General features: G+C 36.5%; 1 long non-coding RNA gene across 1 annotated transcript; it reads left to right on the top strand.

The window, feature by feature from the left end:
• The first annotated feature begins 11,719 nt into the window (after positions 1–11,719).
• LOC110795517 (uncharacterized) lies at positions 11,720–13,055 on the top strand. The gene is made up of 3 exons (XR_002535315.2): positions 11,720–11,924; positions 12,094–12,289; positions 12,399–13,055. It is a non-coding gene; the product is annotated as an uncharacterized lncRNA (long non-coding RNA).
• The last annotated feature ends 2,623 nt before the right edge of the window (positions 13,056–15,678 follow it).

The following is a 15,678-nucleotide window of genomic DNA, read 5'->3' as shown; positions in this document are numbered from 1 at the left end:
AAGGATGTTAAGATTGTGAAAGTTTTGTGGTCTAATCAAGAGTCAAAAGAGGCAACCCGCACTAGAGGAAAAATCCTTATAGGTTGCTCATCAAAGGTTTCCCTTATTTAACAAGTGCAACCTTTAAGAACAAAAAAATTAAAAAATAATAATTAAAATCTGAACTTTTAAATCCAAACAAACGCAACCTTTAACCTTTGGAACTAAAAAAAAAACCAACATTGCATCTCCTCCCTGCAGCCAACGTACATCTCTCACCCTGCAAACTATCTCCCTGCTCCCTCTCTCTCTTGGCCGCAGCCACCGCAGGCCGCAACCACCAGCGATCCGAGCAGTCTTCTGCCTCAAGAGAGGTGCAGTAAGCTAGAAAAATGCTACGCAAAGCACTATTGCAGATTCTACAAATAACGATGATTACGTTGTTGCACATGAAGCAGCACAGGAAGCAATTTGGCTAAGGAATTTCATTGGTGAGCTTGGTGTAATCCCCTCCATTAAAGGACCAATATCTCTCTATTGTGATAATAACGGAGCTATTTGCCAGAGGAAAGAGCCTAGAGACCACCAGAGAGTCAAGCGTGTGATTAAGAAATGTTTATCAACTGAACTTGAATGTCAAAAGTTGAAAATGGTCCCTGGTCGAAATTTTTCTATGAAGGTGGACGCATATAAAACGTTAGACGACTGGAATGCAAGATGACTAGTAGTTTTGTTTGAATGACTATGTGGACATGGCAATGTCGTAATCATTTGCATAGATACTTGCTTGATAAGGTTAGTATCGGACACACCTATGAAACTTTAATGTAAGAGATGCAAATTTGTCATAAGTAAATTTCATTATCTTATTAGACACTAATCCTTAATACCTGAGTGATTTGAGATTACTTGTTTGAGAACTGCTTACTTTGACATTGTCAACCGTCACACTGTAAAAGGAGAGTATAACATCAACACTTAGGTAAAAACAGAGTCTAATCCAAGATAACAAGATTGGGTTGTCCTTCCACAAATTGGGATGAGATGCCGAAAGTTGTACCAAGCCACTCGGAGAGCTAGGAATTGTAAAATGCATGGCAGTGCTCAGATGGATCATAGGCTATGATCATCTGTTTATTTGATCAGTTGAACTCTGAGACCTAGAAATACCTCTCGGCATAACAAGGATCACCAGTCTTACCTTACGTTAATGAGAAGGCATCAAGCGACAAAGGAATTAGGAAATGCACACTTGTCCTTAAGGACAAGTGGGAGACTGAAGGAAATATACCCTTGATCCAAGTTTGCATTTAATGTATTTAATGCGAAGTCTAATAAATGCGGTTCATTATTACTTAAGTTAATTATTCAGTGAGATCAAGTGATCTGAATTCCTACCTAGAGGCCGCTTCAGTTCAAGTGGAAATAATAATACTAACGCCACAGCTAGCTAACTCTTGACTGAACCCGTATGGTCACACAAATAGTGCCAAAACGGATCAAGTACTTAGGTGAATATAATATTCAGTAAATACTCAATCAATGGATAATCAGAAATGATAGATGGTGGTTTCAGTTGAAGCTAAACAAACCATCAAAAGGAAACGACGAGAATATTTGTCTGAAACGAAGATATTGTCGGAAACGGAAATATGGTTCGTATCGAAAATATTATCGGAAATGGAAATATTACCATAATCAGAAATATTACCGGAAACAGAAATATTGTTAGGAAATGGAAATATTATCCGAAACGGAAATATTGTCGGAATCGAAAATATTGCCGGAAACATAAATATTGTTCGAATCATAAATATTGCCGAAAATAAAAATATTTTCGGAATTAGAAATATTGATGAAAACGGAAATATTGTCCGAATTGGAAATATTATCGGAATCGGAAATCGAATCGGAAACACGAAGGTCGGCCAAGCGGCAGTGCATGGGGCAACGCAAGCCAGCCCAGCGCCATCACCCATATTGCAGCGCGCAAGCCAGCGCCCATGGGCCAGCGCCACGAGGCAAGCGCACAAGGCAGCCCCATCGCAAGCAGCCCAACGCCTGCCTTCAGGCAAGCAGGCCAGCGCGCATGGGCCAACCTAGTTCGCATGGGCCTTATGCCAAGGCCTGGCAGTCGCGGTTTCTTAGTAACTTGCTATGTAAGTTGCTTGGGCCATAAGAAATCAGTCTTTGTTGAGATTTGTATTCTAAGTATTGGATTCCTGATCTAACTAAACTTACATGTTTTTAAGCCATCCCTAATTCTAGTATCCTAATCCTAAATACAGTTAGGTTTAAGGATATTCTAGAATATTTTGTACACTATATAAATCTGGCCCTAGGGTGGAATATTTCATATAAAATTCATTCATCACACAATAACACACGTGTGGCTTATAGATCAGGAGAGAGAATTGTGACTTTGCTAATCACCTGAAAGTGACATCCCAAAATCCTAAATACCTTATATTGAGATTCTAGTTGGTCGAATTTAAGACGGATCCGAACGTGCTTTGGACTACCAACGCAGGGATGACATTTAGAGCTCTAGATTTGTTCTTGTTCGATTCGGGAGCAGCTAAGGGAAGGTACTAATCATATAGTATGTATTCCTAAATTATGCTAATTGATTATGTGATTTAATTGGATATATTCTAGAAATTATGGTTTTTTCGCATGTCAATTAGATTGTTCATTACTTAACCTAACCATACACTCTTATTGTCTTAAAAGTGTGACAACCACACAAAGCACTTATTGAAATGTGAGGCTTAATATTTTCTATTTCATAACATCAATCTCCATCATGATCTACATCAGAATTCACCTCTCCCTCTTCCAATTTTACTTCATCATAGCCTAAAATTTCAATGGTGTAGAGTTGAGTTTGCCTCAACTAGCATCTATGGTTTCTTTTTTAGGAGTTTTCACATAAATAACATAACTCTTTCAATAATTTTTCTCTCCTTTCTGCAGCAGTGAATGTAGTTTGAGGTCTTTGAAAAGATTTGGAGGTATTTGGGTTTATGTTTGGGGTTATTTGGGTTTTGTTTAGTCTGAAAGAGGGTGCTGGAGTAGGCAAAAGGCGACCACCAGAATAGGTTTTAGTTAGAAGAAGAAGGCTTTAAATTGTTAGCATGAGAAGGTTTAGAAAGTCGAATTGTTTCTAATCTTTCTTCTTGAAATCTGGCATACTCCACTACCTTGGCCACGTTAGGAGGATGAAATGCTCTCACCATGGATTTCACAGTAGGCTTCGATCCACCAATGAAGCTCTCAAGAAAATAGTTATCTGGTAGGTTATGGTTTTGCTGCAACATTAATGACCCAAGGTTCTCAAATTCACCAATATAGGTATCTTGATTTCCGGTTTGTGACAAAGTATTGAAGTTTTCAGCCACATTAACCATATTTCATCCTTAAATCTAGCATATACATCAATGCAAAATTCTCCCAATCTTAATTTTTTTTACTACTACATATATAACTACACATCAAGCTTGCAACCTTGTCTATCATGTTCAAACAAGCTAAAATATCCACTTTCCGATCTTAACTAATATTTCACAAGCTAAAGAGTTTACTATGCTTGTTAAGCCACATTCTCTGGTTATCGCCATCGAATTTAGGGAACTCAAGCTTAGGAACTTACCCTTAAATTCTAGTTAATTCATGTCTGCTTGCATCCTTGAAATCTTACCTCCTACTATCTCTTAACTCGGTATTATTGTGAGTCAAACTCTCCTTGATTTCCACCCATGGCTTGCATCAATTTCATCATGGAGTCTTGCATAAGCTTCTGAGATTCTTGCATATCTCACTGAAACCCTTTTGAGCCGCCACTCCCAAAGCAGCTACTTATTCTTCAACTGCCTCCATTCTTCTTACTCATACAAGAGCTATAACTGATTCTGATGTTTTGGTTTTTAAGGGGTTTATGGTTTGGATTAAATGGCATGTGTTTAAAGACTCAAGATTCCAGAATAAAAAATGAATAAAAAGAGTTATTTTATTACAAGACTTTTATCGAACATTTGGCATGCAGTATGAATTCTTCAAGAATTCAAGAATATCTTGAAGACGGAGATGGTGGAATTTTCTGAGAAACAGAAAACATAAGGTAGAATGAGTGCAATGCAGCAGTTACGGCTCTGATACCAATGTTACAAGTCAAAGAATTGAGCTGTAATAATGATCAAAAATGGTGATCAGTTTCTAAAAACCAGAACAGCAACGAGTGGAAGAAGAATGAATAACTGAGATATTAGAGAGAGAAGAAAGGAGATTCTCTTATTAGTTAACATAAGAACCTATTTACAAGAAGAAGAGCTATTTATATGCTCATATGGTCAAGTTATATAACTAACTTTTTTGTGCTATAGTGTTATAACTGATTATAACTATATGTTACATATCTCAGCAATAAATTTCATATTTACCATCCAGATAGCCCCCCTTGTCCTAGGACCACTGCACCTGCGAGTTTCCTGTTTGACAATTGTTAGAATTATCGTATATCTAGGTGTAATACCTCAAATTTTTCTGTATTTATAAATATATTTTATTATATTTATAAAGTATTTTTATGATTTTTAGAATTTAAACCGCATTTAAATATTATTTAAATGTATTTTTAATTAATTAGAATATTTATTATTTTAATTAATTACAAAACGAATTTATTATTTCAAGTTGGGAATTTAATTGGGTTTCAAAAGTAAAATGATTTTAAACGAATTCAATTCCAAGTTCAAGTCCAAACAAATTAAAGCAAGCCCATCTTATGTTTTATGAAGCCCGTAAGGGAATCCTAAAGCCTAGCCCATCTTTGAGTTTCCTAAACCTATAAATATAGGTGCTCACCCTCAAAAATCCCTCACTATTATTCATTAAACCTAAAAGTAAAACCCTAACCCTAAATTCCTCTTTCTTTCGTCGAACTTATGTTTGGCCGTTTTTCACCTACTTCCGTTCGTTTTCAGAAAATGCTTTCTTCTACAAAGCAGTAGATCTCGAAAGGTTCTTGAACTTTGCCTCAAGAATCGATTGATTCCTAGTTATAGATTAGAAGTTATGAGCGTTCTAAAATCCTGCTGCAATAATTTTTCTCTCCTTGCCCGTCGCCCCTCACCGAGCACTCAGCACGAGCGCTGCTGCTCGTTGCTGCACCCCGTGCCTTCGAGGACCATTCCTAGCACTCCCTTGCTGCCCTGCCTCGTTCCCTCGTGCACGTAACCACCCGCACACCTCACACTCTCTTACTCTCCCTCTCGCCCTCACACACACAGCGTTGCGCCTAGCGTGCTGTTGCGTGTTGATGTTGTTGTTTGTCGTTGGGGTTGCTGTGTGTGGCTCGTCGCCCAGCTGCACACACACACTCATACCTTCTTTCTCTCGCTCGTGCACACGCGAGCCCTTCTGCTCCCTTGGTCGCCCTTGCTTGTTCTGTCGCTGCACCGCACGCAACACACACACACCAACGTGTGTTGTGTGTATTGTTCTTGTTCTGATTAATCCATTTTCGCCCAATAACATTCAATTCGTGATTATACCGTGCTATAGGCCGGATTGGTATAATTCTCTTCTTCCTTGCCTATTCCATTTCAATTCCGTATTTTAAATTAAATTATTATTATTGGTTTTGATTAATTAAAATGTTGGGAACGGTTGTGAACACCGTGTTTTAATGTTTCGTATTTGATTTGATGAGATTGATTTTTAATACAAAAGAATTATAATTTTCAGATTTAATGACTTATTTAAGTGTCAATTTTTAAGGTCAAAACATGGTTTTATTAATAATTTATTTGTAGGATTTTAATTCCGAGTGTTCAATAGATTGATTCACATAATTTAACGACGATTTAAATTATGGGAATCAACTTAAATTTTCAGATTGTTTATAAGCTTTAAATAGTTGATTTTTAATGATTTTAAAGCTAAAAAGTCAATGTTTTTATGCTAGGACTTGAGTTGACTATTTGAGACTATTAATTTAACGAATAACGATTAATTTCTAATTAAACCAAAGGTTTTAGAATCTTAAATAGTTGCTGGAAATTTAGTAAACATGGATAACAATTGAGTTTCTCCATTGTGTTTATAGGAGTTGATTTCTAGTAAGTTGTGATTCGCACAATGGCCCCCGTACTTAGGTATTCCAGGTACGTACAAGTCTATATAGGGCGACCACATTATTTGTCAAGGGACATTACGTGATTATTTATTGATGTGAATCATATTACGTGAACTTGGTGAATTCATATTTGATTTGGTGGACAATCATGTGAATTATTATTATTGGAATTATTGATTTGTTGATTGAACAAGCATGTTGGGACTATTGTGAGTATGGATTTCATTGTCAATCATGTTGTTCAATATTTATGCATGTATGGTTGTTTCACATGCAAGGGATGGATTATCTATTGTTATGCTATTGTACGGGATGTCTAGCATACTTTTGAGCCAATTATTCGTGCCTCGTTGCACTATTTATTTTACCAAATGTGAAGGGTTCGCTCACGTAAGCCACCGCACACGTAGGGTTCAGTTGGGAATATTTTATATGAAATGAATTAGGATTTGTCGTGCTAGGGCACAACCCTCATGTTAACAGGCATGATGTGGAATCTCACCTTTTGTGAGAAGGAACTTGGTAGTAAATTCACTACGTCTTGATTTATTGATCACAAGTCCTAAAGGATTAAAATGAGATTATTTTGGTTGTCGTTTATTAAATGTATGTATGTATGTATGTATGTATGTATGTATGTATGTATGTATGTTTGTTGAGTCTCGAGTTCGCCTTTAATAAAATATTAATAAACGTAAAGTGCAACCGTAACAAGCTTCGAAACTCTTGGAACGTATATACCCTGAGTATGAACAATGGGGGGAGACTTGCCGGAAAGCTTGATCTCCTACTAATGATACAAGACGTTGTTTCATTTAATTTATGCGCTGGAATTCCGTCGGTATGGCCCGACACACGGTATGGTTCGATATTCATTATATTATTTATTATGGTGGTTGGTGGGCTCCCAACACCCTTCCTTTTTATGGAAACTTCTTTTGTCCCGTTCGAAGCTTATTCTAACTAAATTGTGAGTCAAGAGTCGAGTCTTGTATTCATGACTTGTTTGTTATTTATTATATGGCTTTTGCATGTGGTTTAATATTTTAGTGAGTGATGCATGTTTATCATTTTATTTCACTCTAGCTTTGTAAGTACTCAGCTTTTGCTGACTACGTGTTGTGTGTCTTTTAGTCATGGCCTTCGCCTTATGATGATCCATCATCGCACTTGCATTGTTGCGGAGTAGATTTATTAGAACAAAGTACGATCGAAATCATGTAGCTTGGGATGGTTGAGAGTTGCATTCTTTTGTTCTTTGGAAACTATTTTAATATTTTAAGTTCGTATTGCCTTTGTGGTTTGAATTATACTTTAATCATGTTTTGAGTTATCGGATTTTCAATACTTTGGTTTTGGGCCTTTATGGTTCCAACCTGTAGGAGGACTCAATTATTATTTATGTTGGTTTGAAAGTTAGTTATCATTAAATTCCGCTGCGTAATTCCTGTACTAGCCTTAGCCGTCATCACGGTGGGGGTAATACTTTAATAATTCCTTTATTTAAGTTGGAAAATAGTTTTATAAAAGCGAGGAATTATTAGGGTGTTACACTAGGGTTCTATTATGTTTAGGAAACTAGAGTTGTGTTAGTTGAGGAATCTAATAGAGTCCTAAACCTAATAGAGTTATGCTATAGTTTCCTATATAAATCAATGATGTAACCAAGTTATGATGTAACCAAGTTATGATCAATGATATATAGTGGAATTCATGTTTTGGTTGACATTAAATATAAAGTGGAGAGGAAACTAGATTGATGTTGCTGCTGTTAGAGTTGGTATTTTTGCACATGCAAGAGAATACTTGCAATCGCGTGTGCAGGAGTGTACATGCGCTAGTGTGACTAATCGTTGATGTGGTGCGCAATTCGGACAATGAGTGTACCTGTTCGTTGATTTATATAGTTTCCTATATAAATGAATGATGTAACCAAGTTATGATTAAGCAGTTCAGTTATATTATCATCAATCAATATTATTATCTTCTATAGTTTAACATGGTATCAGAGCTATCGATAATTTTGATTGATCCTACGTTTCAGAAAAAGTCCTCGGTCGGTGGGTATACGTTAAAAACACATCAGATGGATTTGTTAACTCTCTAATAATTTTTCCCCTATATTTTTAGGTATGATCTAGAACCTAAAGGGGCGACTGGTTAATTTTTGTTGATGGTATTTGCTTTGCTCACTATGGTCTGTGCTTGACGTGCCCTTGCTTTGAGGGTATATAGTGGAATTCATGTTTTGGTTGACATTAAATATAAAGTGGAGAGGAAACTAGATTGATGTTGCTGCTGTTAGAGTTGGTATATTTGCACATGCAAGAGAATACTTGCAATCGCGTGTGCAGGAGTGTACATGCGCTAGTGTGACTAATCGTTGATGTGGTGCGCAATTCGGATAATGAGTGTACCGGTTCGTTGATTTTGCGCGGAATCCAAAGTAGGAGTGTACCTGCGTTTGTGTTGGTGTTCAACGTGTCCTAGCATCGCCAAAACTCTTCACTAGTTATTGCGGAGTGTACCGCAACAAAGGAACAGGAGTGTACCTGTTTGTCTCGACATCAAATTGATTGTTTCGATTGTCATGATTTTACACTTCAATCGTACTGTTCGTGTTACTGTCGTTACGATTGCAGGAGTTTTAGAGTTATTGTATATTTAGGGTTCTAGAGTTATGTTAAATTAACACAACTCTAGTTTCCTAAACATACTAGAACCCTAGATATAATATAACTCTTACAAAAATCGACCTTGTGTATTTATGGTTTAAAGTTTGTCCTGGAAAACCGATCTTATGCAAATGTATCATCAAGGAGAACCGAAGCACTATAGTAAATTGTAACGTCGCTGAAATTAACAAATGAAGATTAGATTTCTAAGCACGTTTTCTATGCTAACTAATTTGAGGTTAATTAATCTCAGGTTGAGGGATCATGCAGGATGACAGTAATATGACTTTTGAGGACCATGTAATAATTGTAGTTTAAGTTTAGCATCACTACTGCTTGCACTCAATCTCTTCATTTCACCTCAATCACCCATGTTAGATCCTCGACACTTCAACACAGATAGAATACATGGATACTTCATTTTGGGCCAAACCCATAGAAATATGTCACCAAATAGGCAAGCTCGACACATAAACACATACATGATACATGTGTTAGAGACGAGTAACTGAGTTCGTGTAATTTATCTTATACCATAAGATTGAAAAATACTCTGTTTTTAGCTTTACTAGGAAAATAATGACCATGATGTGATGGTGCGAGTGATTATGGTTTCATATGCTGATTTTTTTAACTAGTCATATCTCAGATGTTTCCTAACAATAAACTCATTATTCCACACTGAAAAATCATAAAACAGTTAATACTCCCTCCAAATCTAAATGTTTTTCCCATTTCACTTTGGTACATTTGTCAATGTGTATTTGGCAACTTTTGTGTAAGACCATCTTACCGAAAAGACCACTTTGATTGCTTAACTAATTGGTTCCATTGTTTAACTAATTAGTTTCAGTGTTTAACTAATTAGTTCTAGTACTTAACTAATTAATTTCAGTGCTTAACTAATTGATTCCAGTATTTAACTTATTGGTTTCATTGTTTAACTTATATGATACTAATGTGGTATTTTGTGTAAGACTGTCTTATACAAAAGTTTATAATGTGTACTTTACATCGTTAATATCTCTAACTAAGTGTTATTAAAATTTATAAAAATTTTATATTGTCAAAGTACTCTTTGAGACGAATCAAACAAGAACTCAAATAACTATGTTTTTTCTTATATATTGGTAGTAATTCAAGAGATTTTTTTCCAGAGTGAATAGTGTCATAATTCCCAATAGGAAAACATTTAGATTCGAAGAGAGTATAAGTTAATTAAGGTTGTTGATGTTCATGAAATTCTAGCTAATCAGGGTCCATCACTTTGATATGATTTGTCTTTCGAATTCTGTTATATACTTAAACTAACTTCTGGCAGATACATCCCCTAGAATTGCGTGATTTAGCTGCTTTCTCATTTATAATTTTTTCCAACTATTTTGATACCGTAAGTTTAGAAAAGTACGGAAAGGTTCAAATCCAGGTTAACCAAACAAAGTTTTACTCCCTCCGTCCCTTAATACTTGCACCGCTTTCCTTTTTTGACCGTCCCTTAATACTTGCATCGCTTCTATAAATGGAAATTTTTACCAATATTATATTATTTCTCACACTTACCTACTACCCCACCTACACCCCTATTCCCTACAAAAAATCATTTAAAAATCAACACCCCTCGCTCACCACTCCCCACCCCTTACACATTTCCCACTAACTATATTAAAAAATTACCACACTATCAACAAACCCCCATTAAATTAATAAGTCAATTTAAATGTCTTAAACTCCGCACCGGTCAAACCGGTGCGAGTATTAAGGGACGGAGGGAGTAGTTGGTTAACATTTTGAGGAATGAGGGAGATACCTAAATAATGGGATATGTGCCTCTCTCTAGTCTCTACGCAAAAAAAAAAAAAAAAAAAACACAAAAAGATGGAAACTACAAAACGTAGTTTCAACTTTTTTTTTTTGGGTCAGTTTTTATAGTTAATCCTAAGCAATTTCCTTCAGTATTGCTTAAAGATTCAATAATTCTCAAAATACGTCACTTTCTAACTTAATTTCCTTCATATCGTCCACGTCGGCATGGAAGAAAGAAACGTATTTTTTTTCCCGATTCAGCTTAGAACCGCCAATTGAAATGACAATTTTGTTTTAAAACAAACCGCCATTTAAATTGGCGGTTTAATGGTATAAACCGCTAACTCAAATAGTGATTTGCTTTATAACAAAAATCCGCGCGGTTTTTTGTTGTGTTATGTTAACCGCTACCTGAAATGGCGGTCCCTTAAATACATATAAGTCGTTATTTCAGATAGCGGTTTACCCCTTTAAACCGTTGTTTCAAATAGCGGTTTATAGATTTTATAAAAAAATAAATTAGACTGGCTTTCTTGCTGATGTGGACCTTAGAGTGAGAAATAATTGAAAAAGTAGCATATTTTGGGAATTTACGTATCTTCAAGCATTATTGAAGGAAATTGCTCAACAAATCCTAACACTTATAAAACCAAGGAGTTGATATTATTATGGAAAATTTGGTAATATTAATCAAACCTTTGGCCGATTTTCTTTTATTAATCCCACCTACGACATATTTTTTAATAATCTCACCTTTACTACCCAATAACTTTTATTGGGCTTAAGTGATCGAAAATCGGTGAAAAAGTCAACGAGATGGTGATGAATTGATGATAATGACTGAATATATCGAGAGAGGGTACTTCCACGTAGAGACATATTACCGTCTACAACAAGTTTATTACCTGTTAGGCCCAATAAAAGTCGTTGGGTAGTAAAGGTGGGATTATTAAAAAATATGTCGTAGGTGGACTTAATAAAAGAAAATCGGCTAAAGATTGGATTAATATTACCAAATTTTCCATTCCTCTAATAGTTAGATTACGAAATTGCCCCAAATTTTCTTCTTTTTATTTGTCTTCTTTCTTAAGAATATTGTAAATACGGTTTTGCCTTGATGGTTGGATGCTGCCACGTATTCGATCTCACTAATCTCAACCGCCATGATTCCTCCTATTCGTTTTGTTGTGTTTCACCTTTTTTCTTTCCTCTCTTCTTGTGGATGCTCTCTTTCACTGGACTCTTAACAATAGCAATTGACAGGAGAGCTTTTCTTACTCATTGTACTCCTCCTGAATCTCCGCACTCTCACTTTGTCTTCGTTCTCCCTGGTATGACACTGTTCTCTGATTTTGTTAAATTTGGGTTATGTTTTTTACTTGTAATTATTGAATTATGGTTAATTTTAATTGATTTGGCAAATTGATTTGGTTTTTTGGTTGTTTGGTTTTATGAGTTTTTTAATTTTATGATTAAATCGGATCATTTTGATTTGAATAGGTTGTGTTACTGGAGAGATTGGTGCAACAACATTACTTTGATCATAAGTGGAAAGAGGAGGGTCAAATGATTGAATATTTGGAGTGAGTTTTGTTTAAAGGCTGGTCTTTGAATTTATCTTTTTAAAAATAGATTCGAATTATTCAGCAACTCACCAACTACTCCTCGTTGGAATTCAAATACTTGATTTCACCAGGTTAATTTGCCCTGATTTCTCACAATTTTGTTCAATTTTCTTCATCTTTGATTTTCAATTTTCAATTTCCTTTTTTCTATTTTTGATTTTAGTTGTTAATTTCCGCCAGATGCGTAGGAGATGAAAAACATACCTCATTGGAATTCCGGACTTCTACACACAATGCACTAATCAATCAATTTGACATAAATCATACACTGCATTCTGCATCCATTATTAAAGGTTAGATTATAAAGTGAGCTGCTGAATATAAATTGGGCATTATATATGGTTGGGAAGCAAAACAGCTAGAGCATGTTCACTTAAATGAAATAATGATATAAACCGCAGAAAGGTTTACAATGATATAAACCATGATATATTGTTGGTGTGTTAACATTTTGTTGTTTAAAAAATCGTAGGAAGGAGGTAAGTTTGTGGGAACTCTTAACATTAGACTTGATCTCACGAGGAAACTTCTCTTTTTCCTGGAACACGTTGAAACAATCGCTAACTGATGTACCCGGGTACAGCCAGCTCTAGCTGTACCCCCCAAAAACGACGCGCTCATATTGTTTGTTCATTCTTGTCGACTGTTTGTTCTTTTTTATTGTACTGTTTGTTCATCCTTATTGTACTGTTTGTTCTTTCTTGTTGTACTGTTTGTTCTTTCTAGTTGTACTGTTTGTTATTTCATGTTGTTTTTTAAATTCATCATCAAATTTTCATAATTGTTGTATTTTTTGTTCTTTCTTCTGGAATTTTATGTTCTTTTTTATATTGTTTGTTTTTTCTTATTTATTTGTTTGTTTATAATAATCATATGGTTAATGTTCATAATTAAACTCTTCATTAATCTTTTATTCTTTCTTTTTGTATTGTTTGTTCTTTCTTGTTGTACTTGTAGACACTAAAAATTTATAATGTATTACAATTTAAATAAATTAATTATTTTGGACCGATATCATAATATTAATCCATCTTAATTAATTTAGCCCACCCAAATTAAATATCTGAATTACTCAAATACGATTTGGATCATATATTTTTGGGCTAGGTCATATTGTTAACCCGAAATAAACAAACCAAGTGGACCAGGTTAAAGACTCTCAAGTCACAAAATGGGCCCGAGCCTAAACCTATCAAGTCCAGTAAAGAAGTTTTCATCTCCTATAAATACTTCTCGTCTACTTCAGTGGCGGGGGATCGGAAATTCATTATTCTCAAGAGTCCATAAATTCTCTGGGAATTCTCTCTGAAAGTAGTCAATAAACACATCAAATTTGTGTCGACTGCTTAACCAAACTCAAACTTAGGTTGACATCATCAGACGATTGTCACCCTAAACTCAAACTCAGGTTGACGTCATCAGACGACTGTCACCCTAAACTCAAACTCAGGTTGACGTCATCAGACGACTGTCACCCTAAACTCAAACTCAGGTTGACGTCATCAGACGACTGTCACCCTAAACTCAAACTCAGGTTGACGTCATCAGACGACTGTCACCCTAAAACCAAATTCAGGTGTCATACACGTGTCACCATCAGCTGCGGAACAAAATCAGAGGACTTAGTTTATTTTCTTGTAAACTGTCAATTACAGAGATTGTACCCAAACATTCAAATATCAATAAAAATATTTTGTTACATTATTTTCTATCTTATTTTCCTAGACTAGAAAATTTGTGTAAACAAATTTTGGCACGCTCGGTGGGACATTCTCTGCCTCTCATCTCTGTTTCCATGGATCCAAAGAAAATTGGCTCTCAACCCGCTGGCGCGACATCTGTCACGGTTCAGGAGCGAGCTGCAGCATTGGCTGCAATGTTCCAGAACACTGGTATCATTACGAGAGGAATGCGGAAGAAGAATACTGCCTCTGCTGTAGCAGATCTGCAAACTGCATGCGTTCCTACCAAGGCGCGCAAACACCATGCTTTTCCCTCAGTTCCTAAGGTGTTTGTCACACCTTCCTCTCAAAGTTCACATGAAGTCCGTGTATTCGGTTCATTTCCAGCTGAACTGGAACAACATCCTGTTGCTTCTCTTAAACTGAAGCAAAACTTTCTTGGAGCTTATGACAAGATGGTCATCCACAATAGCCCACTCTTCGAATTTTATGACGGAGAGAACAACTCTGAAACTGGTAGTGTTTCTCCAACTGCGACATTCGAAGAGGTACCTGGTTCCGAAGACCCCTTTGAGTTCTCACATGCAGATACTGCGTCTGTAATGGTGATTAATGCGAAAACTGTGGAGGAGCAACTTGCTGAGATGAGGGTTCTTCTCGAACGGCTAAAGGCGGATGGAGAAGAAAAAGATGCTAAAATCAAGCATCTAACTAAGAAGCTTAACAAACGTCCTACAAACACCCCTTCAAGTCACGGGAGTTCTGAGAGTGATGGTGATAGCTCTGACTCTAGTAGTCATTCAGGTGGCTCTGTCAAAGTCAATGCCAAAAAAATACAAGACATGGTAGCCAAAGCTATCAAAAGTGAACTGGGAGGAGGCTCTCACGGCAATCAGCGTTACGTCAAACCTTATACGAAGAGAATTGACAAGCTGCGGATGCCAACAGGTTACCATCCACCAAAATTCAACCAATTTGATGGGAAGGGTAATCCCAAGCAGCATGTCGCACACTTCATAGAGACATGTAACAATGGCGGTACAACAGACGATTTGCTCATTAAGCAATTTGTCCGTTCTCTCAAAGGGACTGCCTTTGATTGGTACACTGGTCTGCCCGCGCAATCCATTGATAGTTGGGATCAAATGGAGACGGAGTTTTACAAAAGGTTCTTTAGCACTCAACGCGTAGTTAGCATGACAGAGCTAATGCAAACTGAACAATGGAAGGATGAGCCGGTCCTTGAGTACATCAACCGTTGGCGCGCGTTGAGTTTGGAATGCAAAGATCGTCTGACTGAAACTTCTGCTGTAGAAATGTGCATCAATGGAATGGACTGGGATCTTCTTTATATCTTACAGGGTATAAGGCCGAGATCATTTCAAGAGCTGGCAACGAGGGCTCATGATATGGAGATCTCCCTGAAAAACAAGAAAAAGGGGACTTCTTCGGAAGCAAAGAAAGAGAAGAAGGAATACACTAAGGTTGAGAAACCTTTCAAGAGTCTGACTAAGGAGACCATGTCAGTAACTACTAGTTCAGCGCCTATCAAGATTTCAGGAAAGGCAAAGGAGGAATACAAAGCCTCATCTTCCAGATTTGTCAAGAGTGACAAGCCTACCTTGAAAGAGTTGCAGGCTAAGAAGTACCCCTTCCCAGACTCCGACTTGCCTGGCATGTTGGATGACTTGCTTAAAAATAAAGTCATAGAACTTCCCGAGTCCAAGCGACCTGAACAAATGGGAAGAACTTCCGATCCTAAATACTGCCCATATCAT

Source organism: Spinacia oleracea, chromosome 1, assembly GCF_020520425.1.
Source record: "Spinacia oleracea cultivar Varoflay chromosome 1, BTI_SOV_V1, whole genome shotgun sequence".
Classification (NCBI taxonomy): Eukaryota; Viridiplantae; Streptophyta; class Magnoliopsida; order Caryophyllales; family Amaranthaceae; genus Spinacia; species Spinacia oleracea.
Note: the sequence above shows the minus strand (reverse complement) of the source record. Positions and strands in the feature narration are given on the sequence as shown.